General features: G+C 42.4%; 1 protein-coding gene across 9 annotated transcripts in view; it reads right to left on the bottom strand.

Annotated features, from left to right (window-relative positions):
• Positions 1 to 15694, bottom strand: part of sh3bgr (SH3 domain binding glutamate-rich protein) — a 44700-nt gene that overhangs the window by 18947 nt on the left and 10059 nt on the right. Inside the window, exon 1 of one of the 9 annotated variants that reach the window (XM_069888943.1) lies at positions 548 to 654. The exons of the other annotated variants lie outside the window; for them this stretch is intronic. The gene's annotated coding sequence lies outside the window, so the exon portion shown is untranslated. Of the gene's footprint in view, positions 1 to 547; positions 655 to 15694 lie in introns of those variants that run through there. 9 annotated transcript variants of the gene reach the window in all.

Genomic DNA, 15694 nt, shown 5'->3' with positions numbered 1-15694 from the left:
GACTATTATAAACTTGTTAAAAGGGCCATAGAGAGTGAATTTTGTTCCTTACAGACTGCAGATTACATAGAAGCCCCAAGATTTGGAAGTGGAGGCACCAGGATCAGAATTCTGAGCTCAATTTAACAAATTTAATTAATATTTCACATTATTTTTTTTAAAAAATGCTGGAAATGTTTGTCTGGAAGCATCTATGGTCAACATTACAGGTCAATGACCTTTCACAAATTTTTCCTGTAGTCTGGTGAAACAAATTTTAGAGGAAGGACAATGAGCCACTGCTTTTGAATTGATATTGTAGGAAGCCACCAGACAAACGGGTTTTCTCTCAGAGAGAGAGAGAGAGAGAGAGAGAGAGAGAGAGAGAGACTCACACACACACACACCCTTGCAGACCGAGAGAGAGAGAGAGAGAGACTCACACACACACACACCCTTGCAGACCGAATGGAGCCATTCTGCAAATATAGTCACCTAAACCGAGCTTACAATCCCCAAACCAGAGGCCATCAAATGTAATATGTCAAAACAGGAAGAACAAGCAAACCTTGACTTTGTCTAGTCCTTTAAAAGTAGGAAGACAACAAGTGTTGGACCTTCTGCAGCTACACAAAGTGGCACATGGGAACAGATCAATTGATTTCAGATTTCATTCATCTCCAGCTACTTGCAACTCTTCCAGATGTACCTTTACCACCCACCAGCAGCTGGCACCACCACTTCTCCTGTTACTCACTCTCTCCCGGAATCACTCTACCTTTCCTCTGCCCCTTTCCTGTCACTTAAAACTGGTTTCATTTTAACCAAGACATTTTATCAGGCCACAATGTTAACAAATACTGATCTCAGTAGCTAATTGCAAATTTAATTATTAAAATACTCCAAAATTTTTGTCAGATTGAAATCTTCCTCCCATGGGTGGTGATGAATCTCTGAGATTCTCTGCTCGAGGGTTGTGGAGACATTTAAAGAGAAGAAATGCACTTTTTAAAAGATCGGACAATTGAGGATGATGAACAACTAGCACAGAAAATGAGTTGAAGCCTCGGGAAATTTAGTGTTGATCACACTGAATGGAAGAGCAGTCCTGAGGGACCCGCTGGCCTACTCCGGAGAGATTTCAACCACAAGAAAACTCATTTTGTTGATCAGCTTTAAATGTAAAGTTAGGCCTTGGCGGTGGGGAATGACCTGCAAGGAGGATTCAGAGAGGCTGCAATGTGATTTGAACAAGTTAAGCAAATGGGCATACTGCTTTCTTTCATTTAACCTTGCAGCAACCCACTGACAGTTAAACTTAGGTAGATACATTTAAGGGATTCTGTCTGCATTTCGCTCATACCTTGATGAAGGGCTCAAGCCCGAAACGCTAGTTACATATTTTTATATTTGCTATACACTGTTCGACTTGCTGAATTTTTTTTTTTAAACTTCAATCACAGTGTCAGCAGATTTTCATGCTTGATTCCATTATGTGAATGGTGATAAATTGAAAATAAGGTAAAATTGAGACCAAGATATCCTTATACACTAGTCACTGATAGCAGGCATTCAGGATTATCGAATGTTACTGGCTATCATTGCAAGTGCAAATCACAGAGGAAGGATGTCTTACTGCAGCTGATCAGGGCCCCATCTGGAGTTAAGCATGCAGTTCTGGTCTCCTTGATTCAGGAAGAATGTTCTTGGCATTGAGTTATTTAATATTCATTTATGGTCCATAGTGGCAGAGAGGATCAATAGAGTCTCCCACCTCGTAACACATTCCCCCCCACCGCCATTGTAGCATTGTTTGAAGAGGGCGCGCAAATTCATTGAGAACCCCTTCCACCCTTCACACATCTTGCTCCTGTCAGGAAAGAGATACAAGAGTAACATTCGAAACCAAGAGATGAAGACACCCACTTCCTCAAAGAGAGGCAAGCCTGTGGAATTCCATGCCACAGAAGTCAATGGAGGCCAAGGCATAAAACACAGTAATAAAGCATGTAGATACATTACTCAATGCCAAGATATTAAAGGGATACAGAGAGAAAGGGGTCACAATGTACTGAACAGCAAGGTGGGCTGAAGGGCTAAGTGACCTACTTCTATTTTCCAGTCACAGCCATTTGATTTAGAGTACGCAGCTGCCATTAGCATACTTGCACATTTGGAACCAGAACTCCAGAATTACAGAATACACATAGCTCAGAACCAACTATTTGGCTCAGTAATTCCATTCCAGCTCCACGCAACAACAGTCTAGCTATTTCCATTCCGTCATGCTCTCCCCTAAAAGTTCTTTCAAGTCATTATCCAACTCTAAATTTAATGCCACAATGGAATCTGACTTCACTTCGACTTCTGGAAGTGTTATCGAGTTAGTGTCTTTTTCTTCCAAACCTTGGGTTCCAAAAAGACATTACTCCATTTGTGGAATCAAAGTCTTGAATCTAAACTATCTGGATCCATTTCAGTCGCACCAAATCAGTTGCACTTTAGTGACATGAAAATTGTGGGATCATCTCCATAATAGAACTGAACTGGTCCAATAGAATTCTGTGTCTACAGCAAGTAGAGAAGTTAGCCCAGAGACTAGATGAATCAGCATTTAACAAAAACACTCCTGGTGCTTATACTTACAAGCTAAGCAGCAGAACATTCAAGCAACTGATAGTCCAAAGTGCTAACCAAGTGGATCTATATCCTTGATGTTCAACTTGTTTCTCAGAGGAAGTCAGCCAGTAAAATAGCTAGGGAGTTTCTGTTCTAGACCATGAAGACCAACAGATTGCAATGGATAAGTTGAAGGAAACGTCATTGAACAGTAGGAGACAATAGCAACACCACAGAGTGGAAGCTATCCAAGCCCCTGGATCATGAGAAAAAGATAGCTATTCATCACACGGGAGTCTTTTGTGGCTAAAAAAGTGAATAACAGAAACAACAGCATGTTCCCACCAACACAAATCTCACCACTAGAACAGTGAAGTACAACTGAGCTCCGGCCTCTGGTATGCGGGACCACACCCTGTGTCTAGTCGTTACAAAATGCTCAGTATTTTAAACCCTGGCAATGGTGGGCTTCACCATCAAGGCTGAAGTACTTTAGTAATGCAACTAACAGCACAAAGTATCACATTCATTCCAAATGGTCACATCAGCATTCATGCTCCCTCACAATTCTCCTTCCACTTTGCTTTGTCTTAACACATCCTGCATATCTTCAATTTTTTCCATTCCAAAAATGAGTTAACTTCCCCTCCAAGGCTTATGCTCCTGGTCTCAGCTATTTCATGGCATTAAAATTCAAGCTGTAACCAACACTCACTACATAAAAGTCATCAATAGTTTGAAAATACAATATTTAAAATCCAAAAACTCAGAGATTACCTTATGTTCCACAAATGAAAATATTGTTTCAGTTGTTGTCATTTATTTTTAAAAATCTCCGATTGAAAATTTGTTTAGCTGCAGCAAGCAAAAAATGCACAAATATTGTAGAATGTATAAATATACATGACAAATATCACTTCTCCCCCTCCTTTCAGTTGAAAACTAACTTTGCATCATAGTCCGTGCTCCTCCCCTTTCTCCGTGCTCCTCCCCGCGCTCCTCCCCCTCCCCGTGCTCCTCCCCTTTCTCCAACCTCCTCCCCGTGCTCCTCCCCTTTCTCCAACCTCCTCCTCCGTGCTCCTCCCCTTTCTCCAACCTTCTTCCCGTGCTCCTCCCCTTTCTCCAACCTCCTCCCCGTGCTCCTCCCCTTTCTCCAACCTCCTCCCCGTGCTCCTCCCCTTTCTCCAACCTCCTCCCCGTGCTCCTCCCCTTTCTCCAACCTCCTCCCCGTGCTCCTCCCCTTTCTCCAACCTCCTCCCCGTGCTCCTCCCCTTTCTCCAACCTCCTCCCCGTGCTCCTCCCCTTTCTCCAACCTCCTCCTCGTGCTCCTCCCCTTTCTCCAACCTCCTCCTCGTGCTCCTCCCCTTTCTCCAACCTCCTCCCCGTGCTCCTCCCCTTTCTCCAACCTTAACTAATGTACACTACTCGTCTGTTCTTCCTCTTTTCATAAATCATTTTCATAAGAGCATGAAAGTCAGGAAGTCACGTGCAGCTATATAAAACTCTGGTCAGGGCAAGGTTGCTTTGGCTACAACACTCTACAAGGATAGAGGCTTTAGAAATGGTGTAGAAAAAATGTGATCAGGATAAGAGCAGATTAGCTATGAATGGTTGGACAAACTTGGATAATTTTCTCTGGAGCATCGGAGGTCGTGAAATGATGCATCAAAGAAAATAAAATGGGAGTCAAAGGTAAGGCAGACAGAGTCTTTTCCCCAACCCACCCCAAAAATGGTAATGAGGGGGGAGAAAAGTTTAGAGGAAAACTGCAAAAGCAAGTTTTTTTTAAATTAAAAAAATAGTCCACGGCTGAAATCTACTGTCAGTGGAGGTTGTTGAAACAGACAGGCAAGCAACGATTAAGAGGCATCAAGAGAAATACATGAACAGGCATGGAGTAGAGGGACATGTGAGATTTGTTTAGCCAGGCATTATCGACCCTGTCAAAGCGGTGGGCCAAAAAGCCTGTTCTACAATTTGCATTGCTAATATTACTATTGCTAGCTCTGAGTACCAATGACACCATTTATCATGCAATAAATGAGGACTTGTGAAGAGACCACTTTATAATTATTGAGTCTGAGAAAGTGAACCAATTTCAGTAACATCAACTTTGCAATATTTAAAATCAGTAATGTAAACTTAATATTTCAAACACAAGTGTTTGGGAAACAATGCCAAATTATACTGTTCTGTTATTCATCAGAATAAAACTGTTTGGAACAAAGACAAAGTGGAGTCGTTCTAAACAAGTTAACCTTGGTCTTCAACAATTACCAACAGCTTTCCTTCCCTGACTGCAGCCAAATAAATTGCCAAATTTAAAACCTGCTTTGACATCACTTTAATCATTCTAAGCAGGCCATTAAGTACACCAGTGGTTTATGAACCAGTGACCACTGGGGAAAAAAAAATCTGAGTTGGAGAGTGTGAGCAAATTTAAATTAAGAAGGGAAAACCAGAGGTGTGATAATTGGTGGAAATCAGACGTGGAGAGCATGGGCATATTCATGTTCTTGGGAGTCACTATCTCGGAGGTTCTTTCCTGATCCAAATCAGTCATAGCATCATGAAGAAAACACGTCAGCAACTTTACTTCCTCGAGAGTTTACGGAAGTTTAGTATGACAAATGCCTACAAATGTGAGGTCAGTAGTATGCTGACCAGCTGCATCATGGTCTGGTATGGGGACACCAATAACCTCAAGAGTAAAACCCTGCAAAAGGAAGTGGATGCATTCCAGGACATCACAGGGAAAACCTTCCCCACCATTGAGAATATTTACAGTGAATACTGCTGTCAGAGAGCATCAGCAATCATCAAAGATCTACATCACCCAGCACATGCTCTGCTCTTGCTGTTACCATCAGGAAAGAGGTACAGAAGCCACAAGACTCGTACCACCAGGTTTAGGAACAGCTGCCATCAGACTCAACAACAAACTCAATCAGGGACTCATTTAAGGACTCTTACTTGTACACTTTATTGATTTTTTTTTCTTTCTGTATTGCATGGTTTGTTTATGTGTGTACGTTGAATAAGTAGTAACTCCGTCTCGCCCAACAGGAAAAAGAATCTCAGCGTTGTATGTGGTGTCATGCATGTGCTCTGACAACAAATCTAAAAATCTGAAATCTGAAGTTGTCTGATAGAGCATTTACTTTGTCCTTGCGGTACAAAGGTGTCGCAACAGACCTCTCACATTTTTATAATCCCCATTCCAAGAATAAACTTTTAACACTTCAATTATAACTGCAGAAAATCTAGAAATACAAAGCAGGTGTGACCATATCTGTGAACAAAAAAGATTTGACATTTTGGATAAATTATCTGTCACCATAACAGATGTCCACAGATTCTGAGTATTTTATATATTTTTTGACATCTGCCATTTTTATTGTTTAAAATTAGTACCTTAGCCTCTGGCTTTGACTGTGCTTTCCTCTCTCCACCATGCCCAAGATATGCATTTATAGAGTCACATTGAACATTGTGAAATATAGTGTATATAATTTCTACTCTGCAAGGCTTTAAACAATAGAAAAGACCATATTGCAAGGAAGACAATTTCAACATTAAAATGCTCGTGTCTGACATATATTTAGAACACAAGAGATGTGTATATATCTCAACATCTGAAAAGCATCTCAAAATATGTACTATTTATAAATTAAGTTCTAAGCTATAATTTTGGTTAAATTGGCATTAATATTATTCAATTATATGTCGCAAGTTCATTTATCCAGTAGCATTGCTTAGACTATCAAAGTTGGCATAAACTCCAGAATCATCTGAATGTAGAAATTAGGCTGGTTTTCAACATAACGGACGGATTTCACCACATGTTCTCAGGTAAAAATCTACACTGGACTTTCAAGGAGGCTGTTTCCAATCAAAGCATGAGCACAATTGGTGAGGCAGGGCGATGGAATTGAGATCAGAGAAATGGCCACACACTTGATTTTTAATAATTGAGTAAAGAAAATAAAGCCAAAAATTTCCCAGAATCAGCTTCAGATGGGTGATATTCGATTCTCCATAAATAGTTACAAAAATGCATTTAAACAAGATCGCTACTGAAAATATTTCACAGATTTATGAAACAATAGCAACAGTAGGCCAAGGCTTCTTTGGGCTGATAAATGCTTCTTCAACCACACTAACTGGCTTAGAAAATAAAGAGAAACAGTTTGCCTGCATAGTTAACTTGGCAAACCTGATAATTATCCTGACACATCTTAAACTAACCTCCGTGAATAAATATTATGAACAGTACTGCATTCTCTTTATTTGGAAACTACAAACCTTCTAATATATAACAGACTCAAGCTCAAATGCTTTGAGAGTCGACACCAAGGCATTAATCACTTGAATAAAAAGTAGCCAATCATTTTTGCAAAGAAAGTTCAAGTTTAAATTCAAGTTATTGTTACATGTACTAATATAAAGTAAGAGGTTGTTTTGCGAGCAGACCAGTAGCCAAATCATACATAGTACAACAAGACTGTACGAAGTGCAGAGTTACAGAGAGAAATCAGTTGGGATTGAGTAAAGGCAGCATGAGAGAAGCACTAAATTCAGTAGGTTGCAGGCAGGAACTTATAAAACTTAACATGGACAAAACCAAAGAGCACAGAATTTGAATCCCAGTCCTAATATTTTCAATTGATTAGTTTGAAAACAATGGAGATAGGGATGCCCATGATAAGAACATAAAGAATTTAATCTTTAAATCAATGAGGGACAGAGAAATGAATGAAATGCAAGGTAAAATGTTGTTGAGGTTGAAAATGCTCCACCAGCAAAATAGGTTTGGGTCACAAATTAAAATGGGGTGCTGGTTCATGATCATTCTAACACACCAAGATTTGCACTGTTATCCCCTTCATGCATCAAGCAGCTAAATTTCTACAAAATTATAGCTGATCAAACAGAACACTCTCCACCTGTTCTGGATTATTTACTGCTTTTTCATTGCAGGTAAAAAGTAAAATCCTGTCTTACATCTCACCAATAAATTAAATAGGTTAAAGTAATGATTATACAATAAAATATTATTTTTGCACAAATGGTCAAACCAAAGTACCACAAAAATGGCCAGTCACCTCTATCCATTAAAAAGACAGAAGTAGCCCATCAATATGTCTGGAGTTTGTCTGTGAAATGAACCCTCAGCCTATGGTTTCAGTTCTGTGTCTTGCTCGAATGCCCACTGTTCATTCCCCAGCTATGAGGAACTTGTTGATTGTTTTCCCTAATGAAATGTAGTCCATCTACCTTTTTAAAAAAAAAACACTAGACTGGGAGTGTAGTACCTGCAGCTGGCAGTCAACATGTTGGTCATATTGTTCCAGGAGTAGGTTGCTCACAGCAGGATTACAGGGGGAATAGGTCAAATAAGATTTGTTCTCTCATTGCTGCACAGAAACAGCTGAGATTATCCTAAATTTTGAGCAACCATGAATAGGCCACTAATTTTCTTTCGACATTGCATGGTGTACCTCCACAAAAATGCATGTCATTTGTTTTTTTTTTTAAATTTCCTTGTGAAAGTGCTTCATTCCAAGTGGTTTTGTTTCAAACAAGCAATCACCTGGGCCTATTTACAGCTTGGTTTTCCATCTCCTGCTTTATGCCAATGCATAGCTGTTTGGTAATACAACCTGTAAACACAAGGTCAGCTTTCATACTCCCAGCCTTCAGTTTTCTTCCTTCACTGAGATGTAAATAAGGCTGCTTTAAGTCTGTCTCACAAAGATCTGAATATATCATAATTTCTAGCAGTTTGTGTTTGCAAAGAAGAACCCAGATGAGACAGTCCAATTAACGTGTGCACCCCCCCCCCCGCCCCGCCCCGAGTTTAATCTGAGTTGCCATTTTTGCTTCTTAAAGAATTTTTCTAATACAGTATCTTGGCCCATTTCCAATCCTTCCTTTCATTCTTCATGACATGAACTCCATTTTGTGCCTTATCATTTAAAGATTAATATCATTGATGTATCAACTGGTCTGTCTTTTGTTTGAACACTATAGTAAATGCTCTTCAGTCCTCAATGTTGTGACAAACTATAAATCCCCTATCAAAAAAAAGTCCTTCCTATCTCATAGCCCTCTATTTTTCTTCCATTCATGTGTCTGTGTGGCAAACCACTGTTTGTATATTTATCTGTCTGGGCACACCTATTGGGTGTGAATAAAGGTGACTGTTCAGGACAGTCCACCATCAGGGACATGGTTCCATGCTATTGTGAATAAAAACCTATAAGTTTTTACATAATTTCCAGTTATTTGGATTATTGATGGTGCATCAATTTTATTCAAAATAAATTTTAACGATGGAGCAGATCCTAAACCTGGAGAAGTTGGAAATCAACCTTCAATCACCTGAAGCCTCCACCAAGCTTCGAACTCTGGTTGCATTGCTTCAAAACATTCTTACAGGCATCATTGCCATCAATTGATCAAGAGAACAGCAAGCTGCAGGTACTACACTCCCGGGTCAGGCCCCTGCTATACCCAATAATCAGGGTCGCCACTTCATACCCAGAGACAATGGACATTCTGAAAGGCCAGGGCCTGAGGAAGGTAAACAAGGTCTACACCAGACACCTCTTGGCTACCCAAAAACAGCGACCCAGGGAAATCAAACACTGAGTACCCCTAGGCCCTGCAAACTCTCAAACGGAGAACACAGAAGACCTGATTAGAGAGAGACATGTCGCAGGCATCAGGTTCAACTACATCCGTCAGACTATTGGAGGAAGGTGATCTCAACCTGTGGAGGTCAGTCGAACTGCCAGGTACGCTAGAGGTGGCCCTCTAGAATATGGAAGCCTATTTGACCTTTAGCACAGCCACCTTTGGTTGACCTGGGCACTGCCATATTGGGGCGCGCTGCCACCGCCATGTCCCCCCAGCAATCCGACCACAGCCACTTTACTCCGCGAGCACCTAACACTGCTATCAGTGTTAGTAGCACCCGAAGTGCTACTTCTGCAGGCTGAGCAAACTCCCAAGAAAACGCTGCCCAGCGAAAGATGCAGTTTGCTCTAATTGTGGGAAGAAAGAAAAATGCTCTAAGGTGTGCGAGACCAAATTACCTCAACCCAGCAGTGCTGCATCTTGGACACTCCCACCTTTGACACCCAGCAGCACTGTGTGAGAGTCATCAGGGCTGCCATCTTGCAACCGAACACATGAACTCAACATTGCACCTACAAGCAGCCACCCAATACTGACCTCCATCACATTGAATCAAGGTGCCTCTCACCAAATCGATGATGGACATCCAGGTAAGTGGCCACATGATGAGCTACCTGTTTGATAGTGGGAGCACGGAGAACTTCATCCATCTCGACAGAGAAGCACCATTCCCTTGCTGTTCGGCCAGTCTCTTTGGTTTAACAGTCGCATATGGCTGATGTCCATGGCCACTGCGTAGTGACCCTAACCATGCAGGGCACAGATTACAAAGACTTTAAACTCCTGATGATGTCACAGCTCTGCACTGCCAAGCTACTGGGAATGGGCTTTCAATGTCACCTTAAAAGTCTGTAACCAGCATTTCTTAAACCACCTACTATGCTCCACCAGCAAAAACTCCCTTGTTTCTTCCCTCAGTTTCCAGCCAGCAACTTGGCAATCTTCAAGTGTGCATGACCTGCGGACTCTCAACTTTCAAGATCATCCCTTCACCGCTGTTGCTAACCTCACCCCCAATTGTAAAGCCATTAACACCAAAAGTAGGCAGTACAGTGCTGGGGACAGGGCCTTTATTAGGTCGGAGGTACAGCAGATACTCAATGAGGGGATCATTGAATCCAGCATCAGCACTTGGAGAGCCCAAGTGGAGGTGGTGAGGAATGGGGAGAAAAACAGAATGGTAATTGACTACAGTCAGACCATTAACAGATATACGCAGCTGGACTTGTACCCTCTTCCCCGCATATCTGGTACGGTAAACGAATTTGTGTAATAATGGGTTTTCTCCACCACTGACCTAAGTCAGCATAGCACCAGCTCCCCATTTGCCTGAAGAACTGCCAATATACTGGTTTCAAGGTGGGTGACTGCCTCTACCATTTCCTGAGGGTTCCCTTTGGCATCACCAATGGGGTCTCGGTCTTCCAGCGGGAGATGGACCGAATGGTAGACCAATAGGAGCTGCAGGCCACATTCTTGTATCTAGACAACATCACCATTTGTGGCCATGGTCTGCAGGATCACAACACCTCCAAAAAATTCTCCAGATGCCAAACTCCTTAACCTCGCATACAAAAAGGTTAAATGCGTCTTTAGCACAACCCGCCTTGCCGCCCTTGGCTGCGTCGTGGAGAACGGAGTCATTGGCACCAATCCTGACCACATGTGCCCACTTTTGGAACTTCCCTTCTTCATAGCCTGGGCTTCTTTTCCTACTATGCCTAGTGGGTCCCCTATTATGCAGACAAGGCTCACCCTCTTCATTAAATCTACCTCCTTTCTCCTGATGTCAGAGGCCTGTCCAGCTTTCAGCTGCATCAAGGCAGACACTGCCAAGGCTACGAATAACACCGTGAACAAATCCACCCCATTCCAGGTGGAGAGCGATCCATCCGACTTCACTCTGGCGGCCACACTTAACCAGGTGAGCAGACCCAATGCCTTCTTTTCCCACACCAGGGTTCCAAAATTTGGCACTCCTCTGTCGAGATGGAGGCCCAAGCCATTGTCGAGGCAATACAGCACGGGAGACACTACCTAGCTGGCAAACAATTTACCTTGCTTACTGAACAACGTGCAGTTAGTGTTCAACAACCAGCAGTGAGGCAAAAATCTAAAACGATAAGAAAGAGGTGGAGAATTGAACTTTCCACCTACAGTTATACTGGCCCAGGAAACTCAATGAAAGCCAAGATGCTCTATTCCACAGAACATGTACTAGGACACAAAAAGACTGACTGAAAACCATCCAAAACAATGTCTGCCACCCTAGAGTTACCAGGTTCTTCCACTTTATCAAAGCCCACAATCTCCTTTCCTCCATTGAGGAAATCAGGACCATGAGCAGAACCTGCCAGGTCTGCATGGAGTGCAAACCGTACCTCTATCGACCAGACAGAATGCAGCTGATAAAGACCACCCACCCCTTTGAATGCCTGAGCATCAATTTCAAAGGACCCTTCCCTTCCTCTGACTGCAATATGTACTTACTCAACATCGAGGAGTACTCACATTTTCCGTTCCCCATCCTCTGTCATCAAGGCCTTAAACAGTCTCTTCACCCTGTTTGTGTTCCCCTGCTATATCCATAGTGACCAGGGGCCCTCCTTCAAGAGTGACGAGCTGTGCCAGTACCTGCTGGTCAGAGGGATCACAACCAGCAGAACCGCCAGCTACAATCCCCTTGGGAATGGACAGGTGGAAAGGCAGAGAGCTACCATCTTGAAGGCCATCCTCCTAGCTCTGCAGTCTAGAGGCCTTCCAATCTCCCACTGGCAAGATGTCCTCCCCGAGGCACTCCACTCAATAAGATCACTCCTATGTACCACCACCAATGCCACTCCACATGAAAGACTGCTTTCCTTCCCCAGGAAGTCTGCAATAAGGACCACACTGCCAGCCTGGCTGACGTCCCCAGGCCCAGTCCTACTCTGGAAGCACATGAGGAGCCATAAGTTTGACCCACTGGTCAAAAGGGTCCATCTCCTTCATGCCAACCCCCAATATGCCCATGTGGCATACCCTGATGGGCACAAGGACAGTGTCTGTTAGGGATCTGGCACCCTCAAGAATTCCAGAGACCATTACCAATCACTCCACATCTCCCTCATGTATCATCACTTATGATGCACCAGGGCCATAGCATGTTACTCCAGCCTCAATAGATGGTAAGCCAGTCTCATTGCCACGCACCCACCAAACCAATGCCAACAACTGCATCCAGGCAAACCAGATCATCCAGGATCCCATCGCTGTGCTGCAGTTGGTACTGCAATTGTCACAGCAACAGATCAGACTACCCGAAAGACTTAATTTATGATAACATCTACTGTACTTCACCCCGCCAGACTCTCTAAAAACAAGGAGGGGTGAAAATGTCGTAAACCACCGTTTGTATATTTAACTGTATGGGCACACCCACTGGCTGACTGTACCTGTGGCTCCTCTCACAGATTCCTGAATAAAGGTTTCTGTTCCACAGCCCCTTCCCCAGTTCAGGACAGTCAACCAGCATGAATGTCCCTCCATTCTATTGTGAATAAAAGCCCATGGTGCATCAATCTGTCTTAGAGTCTCTTAAATGCCCTTAATGTTTCCACTTCCACCACCACCACCCCAGCAATGCATTCCAGGCACCCACAACTCTAAAACTAATTCCCCTGGTCTCTCCCCTAAACACTCCTCCCTTCACTTTGTACAGATGTCCTCTGGTGTTTGCTGCTCCCACCCTGAGAAAAAGGCTCTGCCTGTCTATCTTATCTATGCCTCTCAGAATCTTTCAGACCTCTAAGTCACCTTGCATCCTTCTTCATTCCAAAGAGAAAAGCTCCAGCTCCACTCACCTTGTCTCCTAAGACTCATTTTCCAATCCAGGCAACATAGTGGTAAAATTTCCTCTGCACCCTCTCCATAACTTCCAAATCCTCCCAATAATGAGAGGACCAGAACTGAACAGACATTCTAAGTGTGGTCTTACCCGAGATTTACAAGGCGTTCAATTGTTCTAAAAGCTGCAACATATTAAATTTACACAATCCCATTTCCAATGCTCTTGCTCAAGTTTATTAATTAATTAATTATTCCTAGCATACGGATTTTAAACTTTGTCAGGATTTAAAAATCATACTTCCACTCCAATTAACAGATAGAGGGTAAAGGTGGGGGGCGGGGGGGGGGGGGGGGGAATTACTTTTGCACTGTTACCAGTGCAATATCACAGGGATCAATTCAAAGACCCTCACCATTTGTTACATTGTTGACAACTGATATTCATGCAGGAGAAATGATTAGTAAAGCAGAGGAGATGACAAAAACTGGTGGCTTTGTGGATAGCAAGGACAGGATGATATTGATTGAAAGATAAGCAGAGGAATGGTAGCTGGAATTTCATCCCGTCAAGTGATACATTTGTATCACTTATACCCTGAGGACCAACAAGGGTGGACATAACACAATGAATGGTAGGTCTAGACATAGAATTAAGGAACAAAGATCTTGGTGTGAAAGTAAAATAAAACTTGAAGGCATCAGCAAGGTGAAAGAGGGCAAAGAATACAAGAACTGAGTTTACGGTACAATACAGTACGGGCCACAGGGGCAGTACTGTATGCATCTTTGGTCATTATACTAAAGGCTAGAGTCAGAGTTCTACAGCATGGAAACAGGCCCTCCAGTCCAACTTGTCCATATTCACAAAGCTAGGCCCATTTGCCTGCATTCACCCCATATCCCTCCAAATATACTGAAGAGGGCGCATAGGAGATTCTCCAGGATGCTGCTTTCCAGTTCGGAGGAAAGACTATGTAGAGCTGTTTTATTTTGTTGGAGGGGAGGAGACCAAGGGGAACTGTGTTGGTGTACATATTAAGAGGGTCTGGATGCGAGATTAGATTGTTGTGGAGTTTGCTTACATAGGTCAAAAAGTACTTTAATGTTCGAGCTCATTTGAGCGAAAACCACCAAATAAGAAACAAAGGTAGGAACCTGACTGCCACGGTAAATTTTGGAACAAATTCTACCTGCTGAAATCATCTTAATTAGTAATGAATCAAGCATGGAACATTTTGCTAAAATGATAACACTGCTACTTTTGCCCATTAAAAGCCACTGGAGGAAAATGGGAGAATCGTCTTAAGTATCTTTAGCAGAACTGATAATGAACTAATGGCTTTTTATTTTATGACTCCAAGTACTATAAAATGTTCTACATTCTATCAAATAGTTGACACAGAAACTTCCACTCCAATTAACAGATAGAGGGTAAAGGTGGGGGGGAGAAATTACTTTTGAGATTAAAAACCCTATTACCAGTGCAATATCACAGGGATCAATTCAAAGACCCTCACCATTTGTTACATTGTTGACAACTGATATTCATGCAGGAGATATGATTAGTAAAGCAGAGGAGATGACAAAAACTGGTGGCTTTGTGGATAGCATACATTTTAAAGTTTTGTCACCTTCTTCCAATGCTCACTTCAAAAGTAGTATTTTTATGCTTTTTAAAAAAAAAGTAAAAATCATTTTTTGGGCTATGAGACTATGAGCAAAGCAGCAGTCAAGTCAAATTTATTATCACCTGATTGCACAAGTACAACCTGACAAAACAGCATTCCCCAGTCCTCGGTGCAAAACATGCAAACACAACCAAACACAGCACACATATAGACAAACAATACACATGCAGGACAACTTTTCATCGATACAAATATATTAATATCGTTACATGAATAGGAGAGTCTCGGATGGTTAGTGTGAGAATTCCTTTGGTCATTCAGCATTCTCACTGCCCGTGGGAAGAAGCTGTTCCTCAGCCTGGTGGTGCTGGTTCCGATACTCCTGGATCCCTTTCCTGATGGGAACAGTTGAAAGATGCTGTGTCCTGTTTGGAATGGACCCCTCAATGATTTTGTGCACCCTCCTCAAACAACAATCCTGGTAGTGCACGTCAATGATGGTAGTGGGGGTGAGATTCCAGTGATCCTCTCTGCCACTCTTATGGTCCTGTGGATTGACCTCCAATCTCTGCAGCAACCGTACCACACTGCGATGTAGCTGGCCAGGATGCTCTCAATGGAGCTCCAATGAAGGTTGACATAATGAAGGCCAGTAGCCTTGCCCACTCAGTCTTCTCAGAAAATAGATGAATTCTACAATGCCCATCCCTGTTAACCTGGTAGTTTTAATAACCAAAATTAACTAGTCATGAAATTGCAGCAGGCTTGGATAATGCTGCAATTGCCAAAACAGCAACCTGATCTTTATCAATCTCTATGCTGTTCAATTAGATTTAAATGCATTCTTCAGTTGGGAAATAAAAAATTATAAATATTTAATTTTGATGATCCTTCCAAAATATATTCAAATAAAAAGATAAATGACAGAAGATCTTGCA

This window comes from Narcine bancroftii, chromosome 7 (genome assembly GCF_036971445.1).
Source record: "Narcine bancroftii isolate sNarBan1 chromosome 7, sNarBan1.hap1, whole genome shotgun sequence".
Lineage (NCBI taxonomy): Eukaryota > Metazoa > Chordata > Chondrichthyes > Torpediniformes > Narcinidae > Narcine > Narcine bancroftii.
Note: the sequence above shows the minus strand (reverse complement) of the source record. Positions and strands in the feature narration are given on the sequence as shown.